The sequence below is a fragment of the Eubalaena glacialis genome, unplaced genomic scaffold (assembly GCF_028564815.1).
Source record: "Eubalaena glacialis isolate mEubGla1 unplaced genomic scaffold, mEubGla1.1.hap2.+ XY H_4, whole genome shotgun sequence".
Lineage (NCBI taxonomy): Eukaryota > Metazoa > Chordata > Mammalia > Artiodactyla > Balaenidae > Eubalaena > Eubalaena glacialis.
This window is the reverse complement of record NW_026871158.1, coordinates 657,632-672,098: the sequence shown is the minus strand read 5'-3', so window position 1 is coordinate 672,098 and position 14,467 is coordinate 657,632. Positions and strand designations below refer to the sequence as shown.

Here is a 14,467-nt window from a genome sequence, read left to right as displayed (position 1 = left end):
GTGCCGGGACATGTGTCCTAAAGCTTCATGGGTGTTCACTTTTATGCTTTTATTTATGCTCATTATTTTCCTAAATTAAAAAAAGAAACTGTATTGAAGTATGGTTGATTTACAGTGTTGTGTTAGTTTCAGGTACACAGCAAAGTGATTCTGTTATGCATATACATATACATATATATTCTTTTCCATTCTTTTCCGTTATAGGTTATTACAAAATAATGAGTATAGTTCCCTGTGCTATGCAGTAGGTCTTTGCTGGTTATCAATTTTATATTTAGTAGTGTGTATATGTTAATCCCAGAATCTGTTCTTTGAAGATACTCAGTTTTTAAAATACTTGAGAAACAAGATCCTTATTTTTATATTATGCTCATTATCTCTAGCTACATACTTTATATATGTAAATAAAGCTGTATAATCATTATTAAATTAAATTTTCTTAATTAAAAGTACATTAATTTAAAAATTAAGTTCTCCTTTCTCATTAGCCATACTCAAGTGCTTACTAGCCGTATGTGGTTAGTTCAGCTTTTCTCTACCTCAACGCAATTGACATTTTCAGTTGTCCTATGATATTTTGTGGAGGATGTCCTGTCCATTGTATGATATTTGGCAGCATCCCTGGGTTCTCCCCACTGGATACCAGTGACACCTCTTGATTGTGACAACCAAAAATGTTCTCCAGTACTGGTAGATATCTCCTAGGTGGACACATTACCCCTCATTTGAGAACCACCAGGCTAATGACGACTGTATTGGACAACTCAAATAATAGAACATTTCCATCATTACAGAATGTTCTATTTGAGAATATAGTTTATAGGTCTTCCTCCTGTTGTCATCTTTACAATTAGAACTATATTCCTATTAAGAGTTTGGGGATGAATTTCTTATAATTTGTGAGCTATATTAAGTTAATGAACAAGTGTTATTTTATCAATGATAACATCATTGGTTTACTTTTTGGATGAAATTATTCTTGATTTGTATCCTACCTTCATTTCCTGAACTTGGGCACATGCTTCATATTTTCTGTGCCTACTTTTCTCATTGATTTGTGAATGGTAGTCATTCTGATAACAGCAGCAGCATCTAATACATAGTCAGCTTTCAGTTTATGGTAGGAATCCATATGGTTACTATTATTGGTAAGGGTAGCAGCATTCCACTCTTTGCATCCAATATGCAGATTCAGAAATCCTGTGCCAGATGTGACTACGGTATTGCTTCTTCATAAGGTAAAAGATGAATGTCACTGTTCAACAAATATATTATTTCAGTGTCATATAAAGGTAATTAACATAGGTCAAGTCCTGTTCTTTAATACTTCGTTGAAATTCATTTTCTTAATTATCTAGATTGGTTGGGTTTATGAGTCATTTGTCTTTTTTGTGGGGGGAGGGGTGGTTGTTGTTGTTTTGTTTTTTTGTGGACATTACAGCTCTGGAATTTATTCCTCTTATAACTGGAAGTCCATACCCTTTCACCAGCATCTCCCCATTTCCCCCACCCTTTAGTCCCTGGTAACCACTACTCCAGCCTCTGTTTCTGTGAATTCAATTTTTTTTAGATTCCACATATAAGTGAAATAATACAGTATTTGTCTTTTCTGTCTGACTTATTTCACTTAGCATAAAGCCTCCAGCTCTCTTTAGGTTATCACAGATGGTAAGATAGCATTCTTTTTTAGTGGCTGAATAATATTGCACTGTGTGTATGTATATGTTTATCCAGTCATCTGTCAGTGGATCATTAGGTTCTTTCTGTGACTTGGTTATTGTGAATAATGCTGCAATGAATATGGGAGTGCATATTATTTGATGGAGGTTTCATTTCCTTATAATATATAGCAAGAAGTAGAATTGCTGGATCATATGTTAGCTCTATTTTTAATTTTTTGAAGAACCTCCATTCTGTTTTCTGTAGTGGTTGTATGCCACCAACAATGTACAAGAATTCCCTTTTCTCCACATCCTCACCAACAGCATTTCTCATCATTTTGATGATAGCCATTCTGACAGGTGTGAGGTGGTATCTCATTGTGGTTTTGATTTGGATTTACCTGAGTCTTAGTGATATTGAGCATATTTTCATGTGCCTATTGACCATCTGTATGTCTTCTTAGGAAACTGTCTATTCAGATCCTCCCCTTATTTATTTATTTATTTTTAATAAATGAGTTTTTAATCAGTAATTTCCCTTTTTGGTTTTAGTCCAGTTGGAATTGAATTTCTTTTCTTATTTATTTATTTATTTATTACATCTTTATTAGAGTATAATTGCTTCACAATGGTGTGTTAGTTTCTGCTGTATAACAAAGTCAATCAGCTATACATATACATATATATATCCCCATATCCCCTCCCTCTTGCGTCTCCCTCCCACCCTCCCTATCCCACCCCTCTAGGTGGTCACAAAGCACTGAGCTGATCTCCCTGTGCTATGTGACTGCTTCCCACTAGCTGTCTCCCCTTATTTTTAAATTGGATTGTTAGTTATTTTGCTATTGAATTGTATGAGTTTTTAATATATTTTGGATATAACCTGTGTTAATTCCAATGGCAAGGAACTTTTTCCCTGTGTTTTCTTACAGAAATTTTACATTTGCAGGTCTTACATTTAATTTAAATCCTTAATCTATTTGAAGTTAATTTTTGTGAGTGGTGTAAGATATGTGTCCAGTTTCACTGTTCTGCATATGAATATCCAGTTTTCCCAACACCATTTATTGAAGAGACTTTTCTTTCCCCTTGAATATTCTTGGCTGCCTTGTCAAATATTAGTTTAACCTATAGTGGGCTCTCAGTTTTGCTACATTGGTCTATGTGTCTCTTTACATCAGTACCATACTGTTTTGATAACTATAGTTTTGTCATATAGTTTAAAATCAGATAGTTTGATTCCTCCAGCTTTCTTCTTTCTCATTATTGCTTTGGCTTTATGAGACCTTTTTTACAAATTTAGAATTGTTCTTTACTAATTCTGCGAAAAATGCCTTTGGAGTTTTGATAAGGATTGCATGGAGTCTATAGATGCCTTTGAATGGCATGGATATTTTAACAGTGTTATCTCTTCTGATCATTGACATGAGAAACCTTTCATTCATGTTTTTCATTTCTTCATTACTGTCTTGTAGGTTTCAGTGTATAGAACTTTCACTTCCTTGGTTAAACTTATTCCTAGTATTTTGTTGGTCTTGGTGCTATTGTGAATGGATTTTTTTTCTTTATTTCTCTTTCTGATATTACATTGTAGTGTGTAGAAACACAACTGATGTTTGTACCTTGATACTGAACACTGCAACTTTGCTGAATTTGTTTATTAGGACTGTTCTGTTGGTGGTATCTTCAGGATTTTCCATATACAAGCTTATGTCATATGGAGACAGAGACTTCTTCCTTTTCAGTTTGAAATTTCTTTTCTTGCCTAATTGCCCTGGCTAGGAATTTCAGTACTATGTTGAATAAAAGTGGCCAGAGCATGCCTCTCATCATCTTAGAGGAAAAGCTTTCTTTCAGCCTTTCACTTGAGTGTATTAGCTGCGGATTTGTCATGTTATGTCCTATATTATGTTGAGGTATGTTCTTTCTACAACCAATTTGTTGAGAACGTTTATCATGAAAACATGTTGCAAGTTATCAAATACTTTATATGATTTTTATCCTTCATTCTTTTATTGTGTAATCCATGGATTGATTTGTGTATGTTGAAACATGCCAACATCCCAGGAACTAATACCACTTGATCAAGGTGTATGACCCTTTTAAAGTATTGTTGAATTCTTTTTGCTAGTATTTTGTTGAGAATGTTTGCATTTATATTTATCAGGGATATTGGTCTGTTGTTTTCTTTTCTTGTAGTAACCTTATCTAGCTAGCTTTGGTAATGCCAGGGTAATGCTGACTTCGTAAAATGAGTTTTGGAGTGTTCCCTCCTCTTTAATTTTTGGGAAGTGTTTGAGAAAGATATATATTAATTCTTCTTCAAATGTGTGCTGGAGTTTACCCATGAAGCCTTCTGGACCTGGACTATTCTTTATTGAGAGATTTTGATTCAGTCTCCTTATTGTTATTGGTTTGTTTACATTTTCTATTTCTTCATGATTCACTCTTGTTAGGTTTTATGTTCCTAGGAATTTTTCCATTTCTTGTAGGTTGTTCAGTCGTTGACATATAATTGTTAGTAGCTTTTTATAATCCTTTGTATCTGTGTCTTCCTTTTCATTCGTAATTTTATTTGAGTCTTCTCTCTTTTTTTTTTTTCTTGGTAAGTCTAGCTAAAATTTTGTTTATCTTTTAAAAAACCAACTCTTGGTTTCGTTGATTTTTTAAATTTTCTCTAATTTGTACTTCATTTATTTCTTCTCTGTTCTTTGTTATTTCCTTCTTTCTGCTAAGTTTGGGCTTAGTTTGTTTTTCTCTTCCCCTGAGGTGTAAAATTACATTGTTTTTTGAGACCTTTTTCTCCCCTCAAAATATCTGGTGTTTGTTGCCTTTAAACTTCCCTCTTACAACTGCTTTGGCAGCATCCCATAGGTTTTAGTACGTTGTGTTTACATTTACATTTGTTTCAAGATATTTTTAAATTTCCTTTATGATTTCATCTTTGAGCCATTGGTTTTTCAGGTGTGTATTATTTAATTTCCACATATTTGTGAATTTTCCAGTTTCTCTCCTGTCATTGATATCTAGTTTTATATTTGTGATCAGAGAAGATACTTGGTATAATGTCAGTCTTTTAAGATTAAGGATATGATTTTAAGATTTCTTAAAGATAGTTTTGTGACCTAACACATGACCTGTCCTGGAGAATATTCCTTGTGTTCTTGAGGAGAAGGGTATTCTGTTGCTGTTGGATGGAATGTCCTGTTAGGTCCATTTTGTCTAAAGTATAGTTCAACTTGATTTTCTGTCTGCATGATCTATCCCTTTTTTTTTTTATGCTTTATTGGTGATTTTTAAATTTTTTTATTTATTTATTTTATTTATTTTTGGCTGCATTGGATCTTCGTTGCTGCGCTTGGGCTTTCTCTAGTTGCGGCGAGCAGGGCCTACTCTTCATTGTGGTGTGTGGGCTTCTCATTGCAGTGACTTCTCTTGTTGTGGAGCATGGGCTGTAGGCGTGCGGGCTTCAGTAGTTGTAGCTCGCGGGCTCTAGTGCACAGGCTCAGTAGTTGTAGTGCAGGGACACAGTTGCTCCGTGGCATGTGAGATCTTCGTGGACCAGGGCTCGAACCCGTGTTCCCTGCATCGGCAGATGGATTCTTAACCAGTGTGCCACCAGGGAAACCCTATCCATTGTTGAAAGCAGGGTATGAAAGTCTTGTACTATTGTTGGATCGTTGTTTATTACTCCCTTCAGGTTTGTTAGTATTTGCTTAATATATTTAGCTCTAATGTTGGATTTGTATATATTTAATATTGTTGTATCTTCTTGACGAATTGACCCTTTATAATTACATTATTATAATGTAATTATAAACCTTACATTATTTGACCTTCTTTGATTCTTCTTCCTGTTTTTGGCTTAAAGTCCATATTGTCTGTTGTAAGTATTTTGCTTTCTACTTGCCTGGAGTATCTTTTCATCCCCTCATTTTGAGCCTGTATGTGTCCTTGAATCAGAAGTGAGTCCCCTGTAGGCAGCATATAAGTGGGTTTGTTTATCCATCTAGCCACTCCATCTCTTTTGATTGGCGCATTTAGCCCATTTACATTTAAAGGACTTATTGATATGTAAGGAGTGACTGCTGACATGTTAATTCTTCTTTTTTTAAAAAAAAGATTTATTTATTTGGCTGTGCCGCGTCTTAGTTGTGGCACTCGGGATCTTCCTTGCCACGTGCAAGATCTTCATTGTGGCATGTGGGATCTTTTTTTGTTTTAGTTGCATCATGCAGGCTGCAGCTAAAGATTCCACATGCTGTTACTAAAGATCCCGCATGCCACAATGATGTGTTCATTCTTTACTGACTGTTTTATAAGTTTCTTTGTTCCTTTTTTCTCTTGCTGTCTTCCTTTGTGAATTAATGATTTTTGTAGTTGGTACTCTGATTTTCTTCTTCTTACCTTGTTCATATCTGTTACAGATTTTTGTTTTGTGAGAGGCTTACTTGAAATGTCTTAAAGATACGACAATCTATTTTAAGCTGATAACAACTTAATTTTGATTGTATACAAAAACTCAACCCTTTATACCCCCCGTACCCATTTGATATTTTTGATATCACACTTCACTTGTTTTTAAATTTCATATTCATTAACAAGTTATTGCTACTCCAGCTGTATTCAGTTCTTTTGTCCTTCAACCAATATACTAGAATTAGGTGGTCAACATGCCTCCATGTTAAAGTGTTAGAATATTCTGAAACTGAATATATAGACATGGCTTTACCTGTGTCTTATAGATTTTCATGTTACCAATAAGTGTCTTTTTGTGTTAGCTTGAAGAACTCCTTCCAGGATTTCTTGAGATAGGTCTAGTGGGGATAAATTCCCTTAGCTTTTGTTTATAGGGATTGGCTTTATTTTGTCTTTAATTCTGAAGGACAACTTTGCTGGATAAAGCATTCTTGGTTGGCAGTGTTTTTTCTTTCAGCCCTTTGAATATATCGTTCTGTCCTCTCCTGGTCTGTAAAGTTTTTGTTGAGAAATCCTCTCATAGCCTTATACAGGTTCCTTTGTATGAGAGAATGATTTGTCTCTTGATGGTTTAACATTGTCTTTGATGTTAGAGGGTTTTATTATAATGAGTCTTGGAGAAAAAATCTTTGGATTGGAATTTTGGAGTGACCTAATTGCTTTATGAACTTTGATGTCCAAATCTGTCCCAAGGTTTGGGAACTTCTCTGCCATTATTCCTTCAAATAAGCTTTCCACAATCCTTTCTCCTGCTCTTCTCCTTCTGGGACTCCAATGATGTGTAAATTGTTCCTCTTATTGTCATTCCATTGGTCCTCTAGGCTTTCTTAATTCCATTTCATTCGTCCTTCTTTTTGCTCCTCAGGATGGATAATTTCAAATGATCTGTCTTGGAGGTCCCTGATTCTTTCTTCTGCTTGGTCAAGTCTGATATTGAAGCTCTCTATTGAATTCTTCAGCTCATTCTTTGTTTCTTTTTAATGCTTTCTATCTGCTTGTTGAACTTATTTTGTGCTTGTGTTGTTTTCCTGAAAGCATTATTATTTTTCTATGTTCTCTTGCAGCTCTGTGATCATCTTTAGAATAATTATTTTGAATTAGTTCTCTGGTAATTCCTGAATCTCCGTTTCTTTGGGTTAATTATTGTATTCTTACTGTGTTCTCTATTACTTTACTGTTTTCCTTAGATAGTGTTATGACTCTTCATGATCCCTGTGCCTTGTGTAGGTGTCTGTGCATCTGAAGAAGCCATCACCTATTCCAGACTTGATGGTTTCAAGTTCAGTTTATGACTCTGTGTCTTCAGTTGGAAAGACCTTAACACAGTGGATGTCCTTATGCTTTACAGCATGTTAGGGAATGCTCTGACCCCTAGTTTAGTGGTATGGGGCACCAGTTGTCATGGCATATACCTGGACGAGACATGTGGAGGGTTTGGTGACTCATTAGCATAGGCTTTCAGGTCCACAGTATTGACAACTGCAGGTGTCCTGTAGTGGCTGCAGTGGCTGTTGAGGTCTTCAGCCGTTACTCTGGGTACAGTGGCTAGAGAAAAGGGAAAAGAGCAGTGGTGGCTAGAACCAGTGGTTTTGCATATACTTGGCTGTGGGGCCAGCCCCAGGTGCCTATATAGTAGCAGTGGCTGTTTCCAAATACATGTATTGGTGGGGGCCAGGGTAAGGGCTGGGGCCAAGTATGGGCTCACTGGCCGCTGCAAAGACCCTGGCTGTTGATGTACACTACTGTGTCTACTGGTTCTTGACACAAGTACATGACAGTGGAGACAGTGGCAGGGGGTGGACTGGGATTTTGCAAGTGCACAGCTGGAGGAGCTAGTTGCAGGTGTACACAGTGTTGTAGGCCAGTGACTGGAGAGAGGGCAGAATCTGAACCTACAAGCTGCTGTGGTGTATTAGTTGTTGGTGTGCTCTCCTGTGGCTGTACAGACTCTGCCCAGGTGTGTGTACTGCTGTTTGTTGAGGCCAGTGATGAGGGTTCAGGCAGATAACATTCAGATGAATAGCAGGAGAAGCCAGTCCTAAGCATGTGCATGCTGGTGGGCCTCAGCAATGAGCATGTTATTGCTAATTCAAGCAGCTGCAGAGGCCTTGGCTGGCTACGAGTGCACATCCTGGGCTCTGGAGGGAGGGTAGGGCTGGCATCAACAAACAATAATACCAGTGGCAAGGGGCTGATGAAATCTGCAGGGTATCTGTGGCAATTGAGCAGGCTATATGTTTCTTCAGTGGTAAAGCTGCTGGGGTCCACTGCAGGCCAGATAACTGGGAACCACAGTTGCTTCTCCTGCTGTTGGAAACCTCTGCTCTTCCTTCTTCTTAGCCATCTCTCTACATCTCAGTCTGTCAGTGTCTCAGTGGGGTGAACCAAAGTGAGTCCTTGCTCTGATGCCCTAGTAAGCAGGGTAAGGTGGTTGCTTACCCCACTGTCCCTTTACTGGCAAGGGGAACCCTTTATAGCTGAGTGGTTCTCACCTGATGCTGAGTAGTGCTGCCTGGGGAAGGGGACAATCAGATAAAATGTTCTTCATTCCCTTTTTTGCAGTTATTCTCAGGGTTTTAGTTCCACTGTGTTCCTGAAGTGTCTAAATGGAACCCAGAGCTCTCCCAGAGCTGTTCTGTTCCTAGATAACTCATTGTTGATCTCTGTGGGGGGATGGAGGATTGTGTCTTCTATGTCATCTTGATCTGAAGTCTTTTAAACTAATTGTCTTCTTTTTGCTTCCCTGACCATTACCCGGCAATGTGTTCATTCTCCTCTGATTTGGATCTACAAAAGGAGTTCCTTTAATTAGCTATAGTTAGTTAGCACAGCATGTAAAAATTTTTTTCTCTTAAGCAAATCAAGCTTCATTTTCAACATCAGCTACTGGTTTTGTTGCTCATTTTGTCCCTCTTTGTGATGCTTCCTGGTACACCAGTACCCATTCTGTAATTTTATCCTGTACAATTCTGCCCGCCTCCAGATGCTCAGATGCCAGCTAGGGTGCTTCTGTATGTGCTGTAGCTGTGTCCTCCTGGGTCACTTCTACTAAAGGGCTGGTTGTCTCTTTTCTTGGTGTGAAGCTACTCATTGGGGTTTCGTATTGTCAATCTGATGCATGCATTTATAACATTTCCCATCAGCTTTTTACTTAAGGTTTTACACATATATCTTTTCAGATATATACACATATATATTTCCTGAAAGAGGAATTTCTGGGCCAAATGGCAAATGCGTTTGCTATATAGTTAGATATTGCACCATTTTGGATTTCCATCACTGACACAAGTGATTCTGTTTCCCAGAACTTTACTAACATCATGTGTTGTCAAACCTTACTGTTTTTGTCAGTCTTATAGGAGAAATTCCTCAGTGTAGTATTATTTCACATTTCTTTTGAGGCCTTTTATAAAACACTTCAGAACATGTATAAAATGTGTGAAATACTTGGTGCAAACAAATATTAAAAACTCTTACAGCAAGTAATTAAAGTCTCCAGATAAATTGGGCTATCCTTTTCCAGTGAAAGGACTAGTAGGCTCTGCTGCCCTAAAGTTTCTGAAGCTTGTTTTGAAAGATTATCTTCATGTAACTCATTACTAGCATCCAGAGACATGAGAGGGGAGGACTCAGAATGAGTTTCCCAAATCGGTGATGCCGAAGAACATACATCTGATTGGACAAAGCCCACCCACGTTATGCAGACTAATATGTTTTACTCAGAGTCCACTGATTTTTTTTTAATTTTTAAAAATAGTTTTTATTGGAATATATTTGATTTACAGTGTTCTGTTAGTTTCAGGTATACAGCAAAGTGAGTCAGCTCTACATACATATGTCCACTCTTTTATGTATTATTTACCTGTATAGGCCATTACAGAGTATTGAGTAGAGTTCCCTGTGCTATACACTAGGTCCTTATTAGTTATGCATTTTATATATAGTAGTGTCTGTATGTCAATCCCAATTTCCCAATTTATCCTTCCTCCCCTTCCCCCTGGTAACCATATGTTTGTTTTCTGCATCTGTGACTCTTTTTCTGTTTGTGAATAACATCATTTGTACCATGTTTTTAGATTCCACATATAAGCAATATCATATGATATGATATGCCTTTCTCTGTCTGACTTACTTCACTCAGTATGACAATCTCTAGGTCCATCCACGTTACTGCAAATGGCATTATTTTGTTCCTTTACATGGCTGAGTAATATTCCATTGCATATATGTACCACATCTTCCTTACCCATTCCTCTGTTGGTGGACATTTAGGTTGCTTCCATGTCCTGGCTATTGTAAATAGTGCTGCAATGAGCATGGGGTGCATATATCTTTTTTTTTTTTTTTTTTTTTTTTTAAACATCTTTATTGAAGTATAATTGCTTTACAATGGTGTGCTAGCTTCTGCTTTACAACAAAGTGAATCAGTTACACATATACATATGTTGCCATATCTCTTCCCTCTTGCATCTCCTTCCCTCCCACCCTCCCTATCCCACCCCTCTAGGTGGTCACAAAGCACCGAGCTGATCTCCCTGTGCTATGCGGCTGCTTCCCACTAGTTATCTATTTTACATTTGGTAGTGTATATATGTCCATGACACTCTCTCACCCTGTCACATCTCACCCCTCCCCCTCCCCATATCCTCAAGTCCATTCTCTAGTAGGTCTGTGTCTTTATTCCCATCTTGCCACTAGGTTCTTCATGACCTCTTTTTTTTTTTTTTTTCCCTTAGATTCCATATATATGTGTTAGCATACTGTATTTGTTTTTCTCTTTCTGACTTACTTCACTCTGTATGACAGACTCTAACTCCATCCACCTCATTACAAACACCTCCATTTCATTTCTTTTTATGGCTGAGTAATATTCCATTGTATATATGTGCCACATCTTCTTTATCCATTCATCCGATGATGGACACCTAGGTTGCTTCCATGTCCTGGCTATTGTAAACAGAGCTGCAATGAATATTTTGGTACATGACTCTTTCTGAATTATGGTTTTCTCAGGGTATATGCCCAGTAGTGGGATTGCTGGGTCATATGGTAGTTCTATTTTTAGTTTTTTAAGGAACCTCCATACTGTTCTCCATAGTGGTTGTATCAATTTACATTCCCACCAACAGTGCAAGAGGGTTCCCTTTTCTCCACACCCTCTCCAGCATTTATTGTTTCTAGATTTTTTGATGATGGCCATTCTGGCCGGTGTGAGATGATACCTCATTGTAGTTTTGATTTGCATTTCTCTAATGATTAATGATGTTGAGCATTCTTTCATGTGTCTGTTGGCAATCTGTATCTCTTCTTTGGAGAAATGTCTATTTAGGTCTTCTGCCCATTTTTGGATTGGGTTGTTTGTTTTTTTGTTATTGAGCTGCATGAGCTGCTTGTAAATCTTGGAGATTAATCCTTTGTCCGTTGCTTCATTTGCAAATATTTTCTCCCATTCTGAGGGTTGTCTTTTGGTCTTGTTTATGGTTTCCTTTGCTGTGCAAAAGCTTTTAAGTTTCATTAGGTCCCATTTGTTTATTTGTGTTTTTATTTCCATTTCTCTAGGACCTGGGTCAAAAAGGATCTTGCTGTGACTTATGTCATACAGTGTTCTGCCTATGTTTTCCTCTAAGAGTTTGATAGTGTCTGGCCTTACACTTAGGTCTTTAATCCATTTTGAGTTTATTTTTGTGTATGGTGTTAGGGAGTGTTCTAATTTCATACTTTTACATGTACCTGTCCAATTTTCCCAGCACCACTTATTGAAGAGGCTGTCTTTTCTCCACTGTATATGCTTGCCTCCTTTATCAAAGATAAGGTGACCATATGTGCGTGGGCTTATCTCTGGGCTTTCTATCCTGTTCCATTGATCTATATTTCTGTTTTTGTGCCAGTACCAAACTGTCTTGATTACTGTAGCTTTGTAATATAGTCTGAAGTCAGGGAGCCTGATTCCTCCAGCTCCATTTTTCGTTCTCAAGATTGCTTTGGCTATTCGGGGTCTTTTGTGTTTCCATACAAATTGTGAAATTTTTTGTTCTAGTTCTGTGAAAAATGCCAGTGGTAGTTTGATAGGGATTGCATTGAATCTGTAGATTGCTTTGGGTAGCAGAGTCATTTTCACAATGTTGATTCTTCCAATCCAAGAACATGGTATATCTCTCCATCTATTTGTATCATCTTTAATTTCTTTCATCAGTGTCCTATAATTTTCTGCATACAGGTCTTTTGTCTCCTTAGGTAGGTTTATTCCTAGGTATTTTATTCTTTTTGTTGCAATGGTAAACGGGAGTGTTTTCTTAATTTCACTTTCAGATTTTTCATCATTAGTATACAGGAATGCAAGAGATTTCTGTGCATTAATTTTGTATCCTGCTACTTTACCAAATTCATTGATTAGCTCTAGTAGTTTTCTGGTAGCATCTTTTGGATTCTCTATGTATAGTATCATGTCATCTGCAAACAGTGACAGCTTTACTTCTTCTTTTCCGATTTGGATTCCTTTTATTTCTTTTTCGTCTCTGATTGCTGTGGCTAACACTTCCAAAACTATGTTGAATAATAGTGGTGAGAGTGGGCAACCTTGTCTTGTTCCTGATCTTAGTGGAAATGGTTTCAGTTTTTCACCATTGAGGACAATGTTGGCTGTGGGTTTGTCATATACGGCCTTTATTATGTTGAGGAAAGTTCCCTCTATGCCTACTTTCTGCAGGACTTTTATCATAAATGGGTGTTGAATTTTGTCGAAAGCTTTCTCTGCATCTATTGAGATGATCATATGGTTTTTCTCCTTCAATTTGTTAATATGATGTATCACGTTGATTGATTTGCGTATATTGAAGAATCCTTGCATTCCTGGAATAAACCCCACTTGATCATGGTGTATGATCCTTTTAATGTGCTGTTGGATTCTGTTTGCCAGTATTTTGTTGAGGATTTTTGCATCTATGTTCATCAGTGATATTGGCCTGTAGTTTTCTTTCTTTGTGACATCTTTGCCTGGTTTTGGTATCAGGGTGATGGTGGCCTCGTAGAATGAGTTGGGGAGTGTTCCTCCCTCTGCAATATTTTGGAAGAGTTTGAGAAGGATAGGTGTTAGCTCTTCTCTAAATGTTTGATAGAATTCGCCTGTGAAGCCATCTGGTCCTGGGCTTTTGTGTGTTGGAAGATTTTTAATCACAGTTTCAATTTCAGTGCTTGTGATTGGTCTGTTCATATTTTCTATTTCTTCCTGGTTCAGTCTCGGCAGGTTGTGCATTTCTAAGAATCTGTCCATTTCTTCCAGGTTGTCCATTTTATTAGCATAGAGTTGCTTGTAGTAATCTCTTATGATCGTTTGTATTTCTGCAGTGTCAGTGGTTACTTCTCCTTTTTCATTTCTAATTCTATTGATTTGAGTCTTCTCCTTTTTTCTCTTGATGAGTCTGGCTAATGGTTTATCAATTTTGTTTATCTTCTCAAAGAACCAGCTTTTAGTTTCATTGATTTTTGCTATTGTTTCCTTCATTTCTTTTTCATTTATTTCTGATCTGATCTTTATGATTTCTTTCCTTCTGCTAGCTTTGGGGTTTTTTTGTTCTTCTTTCTCTAATTGCTTTAGGTGCAAGGTTAGGTTGTTTATTCGAGATGTTTCCTGTTTCTTGATGTAGGCTTGTATTGCTATAAACTTCCCTCTTAGAACTGCTTTTGCTGCATCCCATAGGTTTTGGATCGTCGTGTCTCCATTGTCATTTGTTTCTAGGTATTTTTTGATTTCCCCTTTGATTTCTTCAGTGATCACTTCGTTATTAAGTAGTGTATTGTGTAGCCTCCATGTGTTTGTATTTTTTACAGATCTTTTCCTGTAATTAATATCTAGTCTCATAGCGTTGTGGTCGGAAAAGATACTTGATACGATTTCAATTTTTTTAAATTTACCAAGGCTTGATTTGTGACCCAAGATATGATCTATCCTGGAGAATGTTCCATGAGCACTTGAGAAAAATGTGTATTCTGTTGTTTTTGGGTGGAATGTCCTATAAATATCAATTAAGTCCATCTTGTTTAATGTATCATTTAAAGCTTGTGTTTCCTTATTTATTTTCATTTTGGATGATCTGTCCATTGGTGAAAGTGGGGTGTTAAAGTCCCCTACTATGATTATGTTACTGTCGATTTCCCCTTTTATGGCTGTTAGTATTTGCCTTATGTATTGAGGTGCTCCTATGTTGGGTGCATAAATATTTACAATTGTTATACCTTCCTCTTGGATCGATCCCTTGATCATTATATAGTGTCCGTCTTTGTCTCTTGTAATTGTCTTTATTTTAAAGTCTGTTTTGTCTGATATGAGA

The 14,467-nt window shown here is 37.1% G+C and overlaps 1 protein-coding gene across 1 annotated transcript in view; it reads left to right on the top strand.

Annotated features, from left to right (window-relative positions):
• The window catches only part of LOC133083034 (protein WWC3-like), a 172,852-nt gene that overhangs the window by 63,186 nt on the left and 95,199 nt on the right, over nucleotides 1-14,467 (top strand). The window lies entirely within an intron of this gene.